We start from the raw sequence: 18,052 nt of genomic DNA on the forward strand, positions 1-18,052 counted from the left end.
AATGTGGCCTCTAGAGTGTTCACAAGGTTTTACTATAGCCATATAAGGAAAAATGCCCAGACCCCTGGTGGCCATGTTTTTCAACCAACCGGCATCATTTTCGAACTCATCCAAGATGTTATTGAAATGAATCTTCTGACCAAGTTTCATGAAGATCAGACAATAAATGTGGCCTCTAGAGTATTAACAAGATTTTACTATAGCCATATATAGCCATATAAGGATAAAGGCCCATTCCCTTAGCAGCCATGTTTTTCAAGCAAAAATTTTCGAACTCATCCAATATATCATTAAAACCAATCTTCTGACCAAATTTCATGAAGATTGGACAATAAATGTGGCCTCTAGAGAGTGAACAAGGCAAATGTTGACGTCGCACAACGGACAACGCACGACGGACAAAAGACAGCACAAAAGCTCACCATGAGCACATTGTGCTCAGGTGAGCTAAAAACATTAGCGCGTGACAAAGTCAATAGACCACAACACTAAGCTGACAAGTGTTGTTATAAGAAGGCCATAAAAGGATTAGTGATCATCTATTAAGGAAAAGCAGACAATGAATTGCAACTTTTATAACAAACTTAATCAATTTTTACAAGATTTTTGCGTCTACTTCATTTAATGAGAACGATACAGTTATACCTTACTTTCTATTTATGACCGTGAATCTGCATTTTATACATTCAGTGACGTCAATGATACGCAACAAACTTTTTTACAATGAATGATGATCTTATACATACTGTCGGATTGACTGAATGAACAAGATGCATGAGTGAATAACAATACTATCATTGATAAAGTCATAAATTTAGCTTAAAAACAGTTAACAAAATATTATTCTGTATTATTTAATAGAAATTATTTATTTTTATTTGTTATTATGCTTATTTATCTGCAATTAGCCTTTGTTTTACACAGTGTGCTAATGACTGGGTGGGATAACGAAGAAGCAATACTACCAACTGACCAACCATCTAAAAAGTGGTGATCCCAACTTCTAGCGCTCACTTGTCGAAAACGGTCACTTTGGCCATTTCCCTTGACTCCCTGCTGTTTTCAGTTTTGACTGTATCTTTTTTTTGTCCCAAAAATATTCAGTTTTTTGTAAATAAATCAATTAAATTAATTGGAAAGTCCATGTGGAGTTAACTTTCATTTGCAAACTTGCAATTTATCAAATGTTTCTAAAATTTCTTTTTTTCTGATTATTTATTCATAATTTTAGTAAGCTTTAAACATGAGAAAATGCAAGTCTGTCAGTGAACAGCAACTGAATTATATAGCACAGTGTACAAAGAAAATAATTTGCATGTGAATAAAAGTGAATAAACAGTGAATAAACAAGGATTTGATGTTCTGACAAGTACGCACTTCACAAGTTCACATGAGGGGATTTCTAATGCATCAGAATATATGTTGTTAAATTAAACCGTACACATTTATTGTGAAAATTATTATGATTTTGAGATGATTAAAAAATGGTTACAGAACTGAAATTAGACCTTTATGTTTGACCATGCTGAGCTAGGTTTGATACAATGTACTTCGTTTTGAATTGTTTATAATATGTTTTGCCTTGTATATAGGGCAATTAAAAAGCATCAAGTAACAATATCATTTTACAACAATTATCATACAGGTAATGGTTGACTCAATTATAGATATGTGATATCTGATACGTTGCTATATCCAATAATAATGAAACTGATCCTTAATTATTTATGTTCTGATTTTTATGGAAGTCAGAAAAGCCATTTACATTAAGTTAATTAATAAAAATACAGTTTATTTATTTATATTTATTCACATTTAAGGTCAATGGCACATACACATATATGACACATAAGACATAGAAATTATCACAGATTAACATAGAATATATCACAGAGGTCAAGGAATTAAGACTAGGTTGATTTTCTTTTTAAAAAATCACAATTTAAAAGCAACAAATAAAACGCTGGTACAGTATGCATATTTTTAACAATATATGATTTTTTTTAACAGAAGTACGTTTATATGAGCATGAATGCTTAGGACCTATGGATAACCCATTAAGCTGAAAGCTTATTTCCAGTGGGGTCCATAAAACACACACTGAAAAAGAGAAAGTGATACATAACCATATGAACAAACAGACATCAATAATTAACAATTAAGATTTTGGTACAAAACAGGATTATTAAGAGTATGCATTCCTCTTATTATGCACAATATCACAATTTAACATGGATTATCACAGATGATTGTTGAAACATGAGTATTAGTAAAATAAAAAGTCACATTTACTTTCTGATACTTGTTGTTCTAGAAGGTGCTTTTACACTAATTTTTTGAACCTGGCACTGTTTTTTTTACACTTTTAATATTGTCAGGGAGAGAGTTCCAGTCTCTTGGTCCAGTATATAGGAATGTCTGTTTACAAGAAGTATTATAGACAGTAGGTAAGATAAAATTAAATGGCTTGGATGCTCTTGAGCCATTAACAAAGTTTTCTCTAAGATATGAAGGACATGTTTTATAATAGATTTTATGCATGTGATTAAGCCTTAGCTGTTTTACTCTATAGCTAACATTTAACACATTCAGATGAACATAGTACTGCCAAGTAATAGAATGTCTTGGGAAGTAACCTTTTATAAATCTGATTATCTTGTTCTGGACAATTTGTAGTTTAGATTTTAGACCTTTATTTAGACCTTCGTACCAGGATGAACATGAATAATCAAAGTGACACTGTAAAAGAGCAGATGATAACAATTTACGTGTGTTAAAAATCCAAACAATTATTATGTCTATACAAAAATTTAAGTTTATCATTGACCTTAGAGATAATGTTTTGTACAATAGCTTCACCTGATAAAAAACAATCTACTGGAAGGCCTAAGTACTTACAGTACACTCCACGCGTTTTCCCCAATTTCCCTCCATACTCCGCGGGTTTCGACCTGGAGGGAGATAAAGAAAATCCCGCTATACGCGGCGTTTGCATGATTTTGGACGCGGCGGTTAACGATCGGCAAAACTGATAAACCGACGCGGCGGCCCTCGGCGTTGGCAACGCGGGGGAAACTCCGCGTTTTACGAGATAACGATCAATTTAATTTTGTTTGACTTCCTGATTTTCAAATAAAATTACATTTATTACAAGTACATACATGTACATGTAGTATAATATTTACAATTAAAAAAAACAACCAAGATAGATCGATCCCGACGTGGTTGTAGAAGTAGTTGTGGTTGTATAGAAAACTCGTTGATTTACGACACACAAAACGTCGTCTTTTAACTAATACTTACCAATTAATATAAACACAGTTTGCAACATTGTTTTTATTTTGATAATTTAATCCAAAGTTTTCATGTTAGCAGGTGATTTTCTATAATGAACATGTATACAAATGACCAAGGACCCTAAAAATCTCGCAAATCTGTGTGAATTGACAGTTTGACGTAATCAAAGAAAAGCCGCTTCCTGTCTAAAGGCATAACTTACTCAAGTAAACACGTTCAACGAATGCATAAGGAATGGTTTTAATTGTCGGAACAAAGTCTATTCTCTGCTGGCTAATGCATTGATTTTCTCTTTGTTTGTAGGTTATTCCATTGATTGCTAAAAGGTGGTAACTATTGAGTTGATAATTGCATTTAATATTCACAGTTGTATTCTTGTTGCGTTGACATTCTAAACAATGTTTACCAGTAATTATGGACCAAATCGACAGAGTGACATTCACACATGTTAATCCCTTTTGTCAAAACACCGAATACAGCAGTCTACACAATAGGTCAGTAGACAAGCTTTGCGTGTTTTCATAACGTCAAACACTTAAAATCCAGTTCCGCCCAGATGTCTTCTGTAATCAGTTTACAGTACAATTAGTGTTAAAATAATTACTCTACTAAAATACCGTAACGATAAAGATTCGGCGTGTTCGATTTGAAATTATTTGAGAGGAAATATCAACTTATTCGCGATATAATTTCGTTAATAAATACCAAAGAAACTTTTAACCGAAATCAACAATGTTCTCTGCGCTACAAAGTTTGTATCAAAAAAATCAATACACGCACGCTTTGCAGGAGTATACATTGTACCTTGACCTTGTACATTGCAGCATAATTTTCGCGCGCTTTTGTCGGGAAATATACATGACTGTATATTGGAAGCATTTGTAAACGTCGTGTTAACAATTAAAAATCGTAGTGTGTTTCGGATTACTAATTATTATTCTCATTTGGAAATTTTACGGAACATTTATTCTTGTGTCGTATGTGTTATGATTTAAATATTAAATTGTCAAATGTATTATATTAGACTAATTCATATTGTAGACGTACCTGTGAATTAAAAAAAATAATTTTTATACGTATTAATTTTCTATACAATGATCCTTTTATACATGTACTACAGTATTTAAACAATTTATTATAACAATGTTTTTATTTTTTGGCATGCCCAGTAGCACACTGCTAACGCGGCGTTGCGCGGCGATCACTGATAAGAACGGAAGGTGTCTGCATTTACCGACTAGCCTAAAATAATACACGCCGCGGGAATTAGCGAACGCGGCGTAACGCCGAGCGTTTTATCGAGTTCACCTCGCTCTTCCAACGCCGCGTGAACACTCGCTAGCAGAAAAAACCCACGGAGGGAGCGCGTTTTTTGGGGAAAACGAGTGGAGTGTACTGTAACTTGTTTAGTACTATTTATCTTATGACCATTACAAGTGTTCTTCTTCACCACTTTGCGAATGGTACAGGTAACGATAAAATTGTGAAAAGTATAGTTGTTTTCAACATTTGGAATTTGTATAACATTCTTTAAAAGTTGCCAAAAGGATTTCTTACTAATACAATTAATCTATAAATTACTTGAACAACTTGTTTTATTAAATCTTGCACTTGCATTGAGGTCAGAAAAGCATGCTTTAAAGGTCAATGCAACCTAGTTCAATGCAGCCTTAGTTGATAGAAAACTTAAATAGAGCTTTAGGTAAAAGAAAACTGTGCTGAATGCTTGTGCATTAAGTGTCATCCCAGATGAGCCTGTGAAGTCCGCACAATCCGGGAAAACACTTTCTTTTTAACTTAGAATGGCATTTTTTATAAGAGACCCCCTTTAAACAAAAAAATGTCCATACACTTGGAAAGTGTTCCCTGATTATCCTGTGTGGAATGCACTGGGAAAGTGTTCCCTGATCATCCTGTGTGGAATGCACTGGGAAAGTGTTCCCTGATCATGCTGTGTGGAATGCACTGGGAAAGTGTTCCCTGATCATCCTGTGTGGAATGCACTGGGAAAGTGTTCCCTGATCATCCTGTGTGGAATGCACAAGCTAATCAGGGATTACACTGAACGCACATGCATTAAGCTCAGTTTTCTCAGAACATGACTCCATTGCTCATGGAGCCCTGAAGCTCAAAAGTGCAAGTTTCAGTTTAACGTTCCACAACTTGCAGCAGGGACACTGGCTTGCATATTAATGTATTTCAGACTTGAAGTTGACACCAATCATCATCCTGTTAACTGTTAACAAAGATCAAATATTGCATCCTGATGGAATTAAGGTATTATTACTGAGTTGCCATGTACGTAGACACTTGTGAAAGCATAGTTGAAATCAGCGGGTACATATTCTTGCACACAATCAGGGGTGTGATTGAAGTCTGAGAGGAGGAAAATTCTGTATACTGATTTTGACTACTCCAATCACGTGCATAAGGCAATGAAAAACCTTAAAACAGACATTTAAATAATCACCATCTTAAACTTATTAACAAGATTTATGTATTAAAACCTTTTTAAGTTCACATGTAACATACTATGATAAGTCACCAGTACAGTCGAGTTACCATTACCGGATCAGTAGCGCAATAAAGTTGTGCATGTGAAAAGCAATAAATGTTTTTATTATATACCTGTTTAATGCTTTTAACAAAATACAGGTTGTATCAATCGTTGAAATAAAAAATCCCGTATTACGCTACTCGCTGTTTCCAATTCCGTATTACCATACTAGCCGGGCTACTTCGACCCATTTAATGACGTCACATTACACACACCGAAAATAGAAATATTTTATATGACGAAATATATTACATGTACGTAGTACATCGTGTGACGTCATTTCGGTGACAAAACACAATAGTTTTATCTTAACTCTGTAAGGACATGTCGGATGTGGTGTTTTTTAACAGTAAACTATGTGTTAAAAACGTATTTTGGAGTGTGTGTTTATCATGCATAAATGTATATTTCGATAGGAATACAATAAAATAGTGTGGTTTAAACTAAGTTTCGATAAAGACATGGAAGATAGAAGTGGAAGTGCATATCGTTTATACATTTTTGTTATAAACATCGGATTAAAGTTGTCAACTTAATTGTTATAAAAATTGGATTAACGATGGCATTGAGGTAAGCGTGTCGGAAACCTGTGTTTTCCAGGTTCGAATGTTTACACGTAATTTACATAAACTGTATTCATACGCGTCTTTAATAAACTATGGCATACCGTTTTAGTCATTGTTTTGTCAGGTTTGTTAAAGTAAAAAATACATTTGTTAACTGTTTTCGTTAGTTGTTGTATATAATAAAAGGAATATTACGCTAGTCAATTGTCCCAAGAGTTTGTATCACTCTCGTGGCTTGTGCTATTTCGCATCACACTCAAGGCTCCGTCTCTCGTGTGATACGTCATCACACAAGCCACTCGAGTGATACAAACTCTTGGAACAATTGACTAGCGTAATATTCCGTATTTATCTATTACATCAGTTTAATAAAATATTACCTTTGCAGACTGTTAAAGTAACAATTCTGTTATAAAATGCATACAATATCTTTTTGTGGCATGTTTTTTTCACAGGGGAGTTCATGAATTAACCGATCATTTGTAGCCATAACGGATCATGTGATCAAAACCACTCAGGGGGCATCTCAAACGCTATTAAACAGTATTTGAACAATCAAAACATGAAACTTGTACTCATATACTGTGAGTAAAACATTATATCAGGGCTTCCCCTGGCTCAAAAATTTCTTTAGCCAACATTTTAGCCAATTGGATTTTTTTGTAGCCAAATTTTAGAAACTGTAGCCTAAGTTTTAGCCAAGCATTTGGGACCGCCTCGTGAAAGTCTAGGAGTGTAAGAACACAAATAACTACAATATGAAGCTTAAATATATTTATTACTATAATCATCCTTTTAAAATATTGTACATAACAGAATATCAGTTTATAAAAAAAAACATTTATAGATATACATACATCTAGATATACATACATCAATGTAATAATCATACTTTTATTCTACATAACAGAATATCAGTTTATTCATACATCATAAGCACATGTTCAGTTCACATTGTTTACAAAATAAGCACATTTTCATTATATTAAAGATATTCATTCTTGAGCACATATTTCAATATTTGCAAAACATAACAGTTGATCAAGACTAAAGATGCTTTATTTTCAAAGCCTCTCACTTCATATTGTTAAACAGTTATATTTGGTCATTTGGATATGATATACATCAGCTTTGACAGCTTCTGTTGTTAAAACATTTTCTGTAAGTGGTGGATGATTTCTAGGCTCAAATAAATGAATGTTTTAAACGCATATTTCTTGACAGAAAGGCCCAGATAATTGCTACCATCCATTCTAGTTGCCTGAAATATGATAAAACATAGTTTTACAAACTATCAACAACAAACCAACACATAAATGTCCGAATCTTTAAATGTCCGAATTTTTAACATATCCGAAATATATTACTACGAATGAATGGTATACTTTTTATTTCCGAAATTGTTGGTTTCTTAATCAAACTTTACCTTTCCCAAAATATTATAATAATGAAACTATTAAACAGAAATGCTCTCAAATTTCTGTTGAAACAAGATTTCATGTGTTTTTGTGAAGAAATAGTTTTTTGTTAAATGCTTTTGCCAGGCCCGTGGTATTGACATAATGTTCGATAACACCTTTTGTTTTCACACCAGCAAGCGTTCTATACATAGATGGTGACGTCACTGCCAGTACACAATGCACCAGCAAGTTTCCTTTGTTTCGATGACCGGTTCTGACCGGTGTTGCTGCAGACTGCGTATCAAATTTTCTGGTTAATAACACGATGATGTATTGACGCACAGTCGACGGTTTAAAGAGTTTACTATATCTGGGATGGTATAATTTGACAGGCAAAAAACGTTTCGCCGAGCATTTTCGCCAACCGAGAATTTTATTCGCCGAATTTTAAAAACGTTTCGCCGAGCATTTTCGCCAACCGAAAATTTTATTCGCCGAATTTGCGAAATTTTCGCCAACGGCGAATTTGGCGAACGACAGCGGAGGCCCTGTATATTACAACACTGTATTATGTGAATTGGGAATAAGACATCAAACTGGGAATGGACATCATTTTGGTGATTTTCTCAAACACAACTATTCATTTCATGATCTACATTTATTTGTGTAATATATTATCTATCATTCAAGCTCAATAAGCGATTTTCAATAACTTTTTCATTAACAATGATTGTATTTTTATCATTTAAACTGTAATTTTAAACTGTGTCCATGCATGGCATGGACACAGTTTAATTTCATGAGGATTTTTTGTTTAATTAATAAAATATTCAGTTTTGAAGTAAAATCAATTTAAATGATGCTATTATATATGCATGTATCTGTTTTAATTATAATTTGTCAAACTTACTAAATACAACATGTAAAACTGCATATTATGCACTTTTGATAAAACACAATTTATTCCCAAATTGATGTCTTATTCCTAATTCACATAATACAGTGTTTTAAGTTGATTTGCTATTAAATTAAAATTGATTATGTTGTGTTTTATAAAGTATTTTACATATTGCAAGCCATAGAAATAGAGAAAGCAAAGTCTGCATTAGACTGGAAAAACCCACTAACCATTTTAACAGGCACATTTTATGGTATTTGCATTCAATTATTAACAATTGCTATGTTATTGCTATGCTATGTGATTTTAAAACGATTAGCAATAGGTCAGCTTTGTTCCTTACATACCATCAAGGAAATGACGTATTACTTAACCGATACACAAAGTACATCATTAAGTAATCCATCAAGATTTACAGGGATATAAAAAAAACAAGAGGGCCTGAAAGGCCCAAAGTTGCTCACCTGAGCTAACAAGATCTTATTGGGATAAATCTTCTGGCCAAGTTTCATGAAGATCGGAAAATACATGTGGCCTTTAGAGTGTTAACAAGGTTTTACTATAGCCATATTAGGAAAAAGGCCCCGCTCCTGGCGGCCATGTTTTTCAACCAACCGGCATCATTTTCGAACTCGTCCAAGATATTATTGGGAAGAATGTTCTGACCAAGTTTCATGAAGATCAGACAATAAATGTGGCCTCTAGAGCGTTAACAAGATTTTACTAATGCCATACATTTGTATATAGCCATATAAGAATAAATGCCCCGCCCCTTGGCAGCCATGTTTTTCAAGCGAACATAACCATTTTCGAACTCATCCAAGAAATCATACAGACCAATCTTCTGACCAAATTTCATGAAGATTGGACAATAAATGTGGCCTCTGGAGTGTTAACAAGGTTTTACTATAGCCATATAAGGAAAACTGCCCCGCTCCCTGGCGGCCATGTTTTTACACCGATCTAGACCATTTTGGAACTCGTCCGAGATATCAATGAAACCAATGTTTTGACCAAGTTACATGATGATTGGGCAAAAATTGTGACTTCTAAAGTGTTAACAAGGTTTCTCTAAAGCCATATTAGGAATACTGCCCCGCCCCTGGCGGCCATGTTTTTCAACAAACCAGAACCATTTTTGAACTCAACCAACATATCATTTGGACAAACATCTTGACAAAGTTACATGAAGATTGGGCATCAAATGTGACTTCTACAGTGTTCACAAGGTTTTTCTTTTTTTTGACCTAGTGACCTAGTTTTTGACCCAGCATGACCCAGTTTCGAACTCAGTCGAGGCATCAATAGGACAAATCTTCTGAGCAAATTTCATGAAGATCAGACAATAAATGTGGCCTCAAGAGTGTTCACAAGGCAAATGTTGACGGCACACGAGGGACGACGCACGACGGACAAAAGGCGATCACAAAAGCTCACCATGAGCACGTTGTGCTCAGGTGAGCTAAAAAGCAACATAATAACAAATATCTTAACATTTATTTCTTATATTCCAGTCAATAAAAGACACAATGTAAACATACATTGTGACCAACATTGTGAGCATTGTGAAATCAATACGAAAAAAACACACGCACTGGTACTGACATAATATATATCAGGTGTGTCAATTGTCCCATATTGGAAATCTGGAAAATTAAGCAGAAAGTCTGAGACCGTAAGATAAAGGAAATAGAGGGCATAGCACCTCGAGCCCTAGCTAGCTTATTGTTATTTTTTATTGTCTTTCTATGTGCAATTTCTTGTGAGTACAATTCGAAATTTTATCAATTAGACCATCCGTAACACCGCATGTGTATTTGTCATTCTTTAAAAATGTTTAAAAAAACGTTGAAAAATAAATTAAAATCGACGAATCATACTGTATCCGAAAATGACTGTCCGAAACCATGTCGAGATACGTCTTTTGCACATTACAAAAATGCTGTTAGCCTTACATTTGGTAAAATTTAATTATATTACAAGGGAGGCAAATCTGTAACAATAAATTTAAACTTATTGCATTTGTTTCCCCTGTAGTGTTTTACCTCCCCTGTCCTGCTTATATTTATATTAATCAACAAAATTAAACATAAACACAATATTTAATATACAAAATATACAAAAAATCTCATATTCTGATAATATTTTTACTGATCCACTGTATTTTACTAAAAGGATGATGTTTCATTGGACTGATAATTATAGATTTAGGATTACAGACCAGTTGCTTCAGTAATATTGTTCAGAGTGTGCCCTGTTGGCCGCGTATGCATTCTTGAATTATCATTCAAAAACTATTTTACTATTACGAGTCACCGTGACCTTGACCTTTGACCTAGTGACCTCAAAATCAATAGGGGTCATCTGCGAGTCATGATCAATGTACCTATGAAGTTTCATGATCCTAGGCCCAAGCGTTCTTGAGTTATCATCCGGAAACCACCTGGTGGACAGACGTACCGACACCTGGTGGACGTACCGACCTACCGACATGAGCAAAGCAATATACCCCCTCTTCTTCGAAGGGGGGCATAAATATGATTTTAGCGTGCTTTACTTTGCTTATAGATAATTTATAGATGGCAGACATAAGCAACGTTCGTAGAATGGTACGGGTTTCGGAAAGTTGACAATATGTTTCGTTAGTTACTGCTCATGTAACTGCTCAGTGCCATCCGCTTACCATCAAAAATCAGAAGTAAATACCCCCTTCCCCTCGCCTTAAACTCACTCATCAGATTTACATTCATCTCAAATCATTACAGTGTATTGTGGATATAGCTGTTATTATTTTGTATCGAATATTATTAAAACTGACGCGGGTGAGTCCATTCTGTTTTGATGGGTTTAATAGATGCCTTTTCTGCAAACAGCTGATAAAAAACGCTGTGATAAATAATGGAACGTTTATTAAGCGTCATCGAACCAGCAGTGTTTTAATTGGTCATTACTAGATTTCTCAATGGGCCAAGCTCCGCCTTCAGGGCAGACTTGTGCTTCAATGGTTGGAAACGGACGATAACGATTAGCGTCTACTAAAAGAGATACTCCGCCCCAAGCCAATTATCGCTTAGTCCTCAAAACATTTGATCTTGTTGACGCAAGTCAATATATTCCCCCGGGTCAAATGTGACGCATGACGTAATTTTCTCACGAGTCAAACAAGGGTTTCTGTAATTTTCAAGCGTCAAAACCCAGGAGCTACTGGGTATAACTTGGTACATGTATCTGTGTTTTATCTGATTTACATTTTATTAACTCACATTATTTTTCTAAAAATATGATATGATATGTAACAAAATGGTATTTATGAAGGAAAAGGGAAATGGGCAGAGACAGGAGGGATTATACATGTAATATATCTTTTTGTTATCATTCAAATAATTTAGTTGATCTCATGTTGCATTAAGACTAATGCCCCAATTTAGTGTTTTAAATTATTGACACAGTTTTTTGACATCATTTATGACACTCACACAGTTTGTACAACTAACAATAACACTGGGCCACTTAGATAAACATAGGACCTATTTGGGCCACATAAGGGCCCTATTAGGGCCAGACAAAGGCCCTCTAACTGTTTATTAAGGGCCATAAAAGATATACAGACTTGTGCCAATTAGGGCCCTACCACAAACTGTGAAAACATGCTTTGTTTGCTACAGTAAGTGACAGATTCCTGTTAATTGTGTTTCAATATAAAGAAGTATTTCTTCAATGATCACTTTGAAGTCTGCAGTTAAATTTTATATATCATACAGTGACAATATGTTACTTCTATTTCAATATTATTGCCAACAATTCTACAGCATTTGCTAACTCTTTTTTCTTTACAATAGAGGCTAGCAGTGAAGTAAGGATGATAAAAAACAATTACAACTGCAAGAAAAAATAGTATTGCCCACTTTCAGAGTATTGCCCGGGGTGGGAAAAACCGGGTTTTCCTGGCGGGTTTTCCCGGGGGCGGATTTTTTGTGCCAACCCTTGTCACGGTGGATAGTTTGATTTTTTAACGGAAAATCACTGAGATTTCACTAGATTCGTCACATCGCCTTTGCGCAAGTTCAAGATAATCTTCGCGGTGATTCCCCGCAATTTTGTGGTGATTCACCGCAATTTGCCCTGATATTAGTGGATTTCAGTGACAAAGGGGATTTGCCATTTCATCCATATAAACCGAATCGTATTGATAACTCTGAATACCTATCGCTTTTATAAAGTTCATATTTATCCGATAATCAAAAATAATTACAACATCACTAACCAAAAAAAAAATCTTAAACATTTGTGACGATAAATATGTTTAAGAATTTCATAAACACAACCATATGCCTTTGCCATTTTTCAGAAGTGTAAAGAGTACAGTGCATAATGAGACATGGCTTTCATTGAACGAGCGAATTTAAAGTTAGACTGAATGCAATAAAATCATGAACAAAAAAAGTTTAATTGCGTCATATGCAGTCACATGTTAAAAATGTGCTTCCCAGAGACTTTCTGATAAGGACACTCCAAACTGATTTGTTGGTCTACGAACTTTTTTGAAAAAAAGTTGAAGAGGCGAGCGAAAAAAAAATAAAAAAACTTGAAAACAGGAAAATTCTCGAGCGAGGAAGCGAAGAATTAAAAAAAATCACATTTCGATAGAAAACTATTGCATTAACAAGAAATACAGGTTTAAACAGCTATAGTTTACATTCAAATCAATTCTTATACATGTACAAAGAAAAGAATCTATAGATGTACAAACAAGCAATAATATATCTATGAGTTACATACTTTTCAAATAAAAATGCACTAAAATTAGGTTTCAGCACTTAAACTTTAAAATGTAGAACACAAGTCTAAAGCTAGAATCGCATTACTTGTAAGTTTTAATTAAACATCTTCTAATGCAATTAGTAAAATAATGTTTATATTTTTATATTGAAAAACTCTTCCATGAAGATTCTGCGCTGTTATATGAATTTGCAGCCGTTAAAGCTTCCAATACGATTTCATGTCGGAACAATGCTATAGCAAATTGAGGTTAAACGATATGAGGTCAATGTATAGGAGTAAGTTGCATATGACCTTTGACCACAAAATACCATATCATTGAAGTGAGGGACACATGGCTACCTACTGCTGCTTATATTTGTTTGAAGTAAAACTTCAAATAGTGAAAGCTGTGAAAAGGTATACAATGTTGCAGGCTTTGAAAAGGTATACCACGTTGCAATAGCATTTGAAGAGGGACAATAATCAAAATGATATAATGACATACAGTCGGAAAAAGGCCATGCATATAATCCATTGTCGCTTCCTTATTTTAAAAGGGGCATATCGATGGCTAGTACGGTATTGTATTTTCCTGAAATTAACTGATAAATTACAAAGATTTTTGTTGATGTTTCTGAAATACACGGACCTAGCTGTAAAACATGTTATGTCAACCGTGTATTTTAATACTTATAAAACATTGTCCCTGTGACTCTTTTAGAACCAGCCTTTAATGAGTTTATGTTGTTGTTGTTTTTCACTCAAAATTGTGTTATAGGAAAAATTTGCCTACATATAGGGAAATACCGTCCATATGTCAATTTAATGAAGAAAATGCATAAAAAATCTTACGTCATGTTTCCCGATGTTATTTCAAATTGAACATAATTCGACCGTATCTGCTGATAGTTGCATGTTCGAACGTGAACAAACATATTCAAATAAGTCACAGAACGAAGCAGATATGTTTATATTTATAACAGTTGGCTGCAGCAACCTTTCACCACAAATTATTTAAACGGTCACGACAGCGAAACATGCAGGAAGCAATTTTTTCTGGTCGTCTCGATCGAATTTTTTAGCGTCTGCAGTAATCGAAGAAAAAGATTACGAAACACTATATTTGGCATTCATATTCAGCGTCAAAATATTTTAAAAAGAAAAACTGTTCTAAAAAGCTCTTAAAGAGCTCTTTTCAAATATGCAATTGCCTTTAAAAACAGATGTTGATGAGAAATTAGCTGGGGTTGCTATTTAGGGAGAAGGGAGGAGACTCTAGGGAGAGGTGGAGAGACTGGGACACAAGGGTTTGCATGTAGGGCGTTACAACACACATATATTTATACAATAATTCCCTGGTTATTGTCACCTCTAGCAGACAAAACAAAATGGCGACCAGACAGTTCATAAATACTACTTCAGTATATACAAAGTCACATGACTATCACGTGTCCAGGACTCGCCGAAAAACTCTGCGTCTGCTGCAATCAAAATTGCAAACAGAAATGTGCTTTTTGGTGTGTAAATGTACGTTTTGATAAATGCATTCAAAAAGTAATAGCAAAAAACACAAAAAACCATGTACATGTAAATAACAATAAATGCATTCCTTTATCCTGTTTTCGGCGCATTTGTTTCAAACTAAGTTGGAGAGTAGGTCATAGACTTCATGTACGACCATTTGTTTATCGATGTGACGTCATGTGCACTTTTGCACATGAGCATACAGAACCAAAACAAAACGTCTGATAATAGGTGCTGTTCGATTACAGGTACTTCAACGATAATTGCACTTAACAATTTTGAAGATTCCTGCACAGATTTCAAATCGAATTAATTCAATGGAGAAATTGACTTCATTCTTTGTTAGGGCTATATATCGACCTTTTGACAAATACAAAAACAATTTTGCTCCATTTTCTTCTTGACAGATTGAGAAGTCAATGTGACGAACTGCTTGGTAAAGTTTATCAATACACGAGACATGATATATCTTTGTGGATACCTCAAAATATTTAGCTGTTTGAAAAAATGAATTCAGTCAAAAAGAAAATGCGTACCCTTTTTTAGTAATCTATATCGATCTTTCGACGAATGCAGCGACGATTGTGCGTTGTTTTCATTTTGACATTTAATTTTAGATCTCAGTCACGAACTGCTTGGTAAAGTTTATTAATTCTCGAATCGTCGGTTGCAGAAATCGACGGACCAAGGCCTGAATCTGAATCGATGCGTTGCATTGCCTGTAGGGCGTATGTCGCAACGGGAGAGATATTAATCCAACTGTGGATCTGTCAGCGCAGTCTTAAAACCGTTAACGGTGGTCGCGCATGCAACACTGTCACTAAGTCTAACACAGTTCTCGCGAAAAATGAGTTTTTAAATTGATCAGTTTTACACACGAAAGTTTTTAAACACTTAGAATTATTAGTCACTTGCTTGTCTAGAATGTTTGAAGCTTGGTAGTCATTAAATATTTTTGGTTTAACGTTACGTTTATTTCTTGCTTGTGTTAATATGTCATGGCAAGGTTAGGCTGGCACCTTCCCTCCGACTACTTTGTACAGGAAGGTGAGTCGGTGCGTCTTTCGCCTGTCCTGTAAACTTTGAAGCGCTCGATTTTGTCAATATGCTTGGCTAGATGAGGGTCCCTTACTATGGAGCTGTTCTGAAGTGTTGATCGGACTAGAGCTAAGTATGCCGTTTTTCTGCAGGTGATCGGTCATTGTGTACACACCGGTCTTACTGACAATAACGTAGTGACGTCACCATATATGTATAGAATGGGTGATTGGCCAGTATTTCAGATTTCTTCGTATGAATCCTAGGGTACAATTAGCTTTTTAAAACTATTTTGTTGATGTATGTGTCCCAATTTAGATTGGCAGAGATGGTAACGCCTAGGTATGGATTTTCTTCTACTTGTTAGAGGATGTGCTTATCTAGGTCATAGACGTGTGATGATCGGTTGTTAAAGCTCAGAATATTACATTTCTTGGCGTTAAAACGCATTCCCCATGAAGATGCCCAGATTTTCAGCGCTTTCAGGTCGTCTTGGAGGGCACTGTGGTCTTGAATGTTTCGTATGGACCTGAATAGGCAGCAGTCGTCTGCAAAGAGACGTACTTGTGACTTGACTGTAGCAGTGAGGTCATTTCTCCACACAGAGTTGTCGTTCCTTGCTCTCACATACAATGAATGTAATATAACCGTCGTGCAATAGATTGGTCATTTATGTGGCACAGGAACAAGAGTGGGTCGAGGACGGCTCCTTGAGGCACTCCTGAGTCGACATTGGCGGAAGTTGAATTCTCCCCGTCTAGCACAACATGCGTGTGGCGGTTTGTGACAAAGTCTCGGAGCGAGGTATCATGAGGTCCATCGATACCGTAACTGGCAAGTTTATTTAAGAACTTTTCGTTTGGGACGGTGTCAAATGCTTTCGAAAAATCGAGGATGGCTATGCCTATTTGGCTTCCTTTGTTGTAGTTTGTTAGGAGGTCATGGATGGTTGTTATTAGTTGTGTTTCACAGGAGTAGCCATATCTAAATCCGTGGTTGAGTGAAGTGACTATCTTGTTTTGTTCCAGATGGTTAAGAATGTGTTTGCATATTATGTGTTCCAGAAGTTAACATGATATCGATGTTAAAGAAACGGGTCTATAGTTCTCTGCCAGGTGGACATCTCCTTTATTGAAAACTGGGGCAATGTTTGCATTCCGCCAGTCAGCTGGTAGTGTCCCTTGGTCCAGTGATTTCTGGAAAATGTATTCAATGGCTAGGGCGAGTTCAGCTGCGCAATTCTTTAGTACCAGGTTTGGGATATCGTCTGGGCCCTTAGGTTTGGAAACATTCAAACCGGAGTAGGTTCTTTACGCCTTCCTCTGTCATGTACTATGGTGATATAGATCTTGTTTATTATTCAGGTTAGTTAATGACGTGTCTTTATCTTCTTTAGTGAAAACAGAGCTAAAATGGTCTATTAATATCTGGGCTTTTTTTTATAATTCACTTGTCGACCCATTTTTTAAGAGAGGCTATGCCTGTGTTGCCTGGGCGTCGTGACTTAACGTATCTCCAGGCGGTCTTTGTGTTGTTTTCCTCAAAACCACTTTGGATAGTGTTATTTATTAATTCAATTTCTACTTTTTTGAGTGCTTTCTTGCAGTTTTTTTGGTGGCGCTTGTAGTTATCCCATTGGTTGTTTGCCTTTGCGCTCTTGTGGAGCATTGCTTTGCGTCTCATCAACCTGTGAAGATCTTTCTTGAGCCAGGGTAAAATCCTTTCTTCTTCTTCCAAATAGTTGCAGGTCTCCGTTTGATCATCGACGCAATTTGACTATTCAATGAGTATTGGGCCTTGGTAGAACCAGTACTTGGTATCTTTGGTGGAATCTGCAGAACGCCCCGACAGTGGGGATCGAACACGTGACCTTCCGACCACTTGACGGGCACCATATCCAATACATCACGGCGATCTCAATCTAAGCAAAGACCTATAAATACACATGTTTATTGAAAGATCTTTGATCTAACCACAAATCGTCGTCTTCATTTAACTATAGTACTGTTTG

The 18,052-nt window shown here is 35.5% G+C and overlaps 1 protein-coding gene across 1 annotated transcript in view; it reads right to left on the reverse strand.

Annotated features, from left to right (window-relative positions):
- LOC127841252 (alpha-1,6-mannosyl-glycoprotein 2-beta-N-acetylglucosaminyltransferase-like) overlaps nt 1-15,685 on the reverse strand; it is a 77,026-nt gene extending 61,341 nt beyond the window's left edge. Inside the window, exon 1 of the mRNA XM_052369923.1 lies at nt 15,540-15,685. The gene's annotated coding sequence lies outside the window, so the exon portion shown is untranslated. The remainder of the gene's footprint in view (nt 1-15,539) is intronic.
- Nucleotides 15,686-18,052: the final 2,367 nt, after the last annotated feature.

Source organism: Dreissena polymorpha, chromosome 8 (genome assembly GCF_020536995.1).
Source record: "Dreissena polymorpha isolate Duluth1 chromosome 8, UMN_Dpol_1.0, whole genome shotgun sequence".
Classification (NCBI taxonomy): Eukaryota; Metazoa; Mollusca; class Bivalvia; order Myida; family Dreissenidae; genus Dreissena; species Dreissena polymorpha.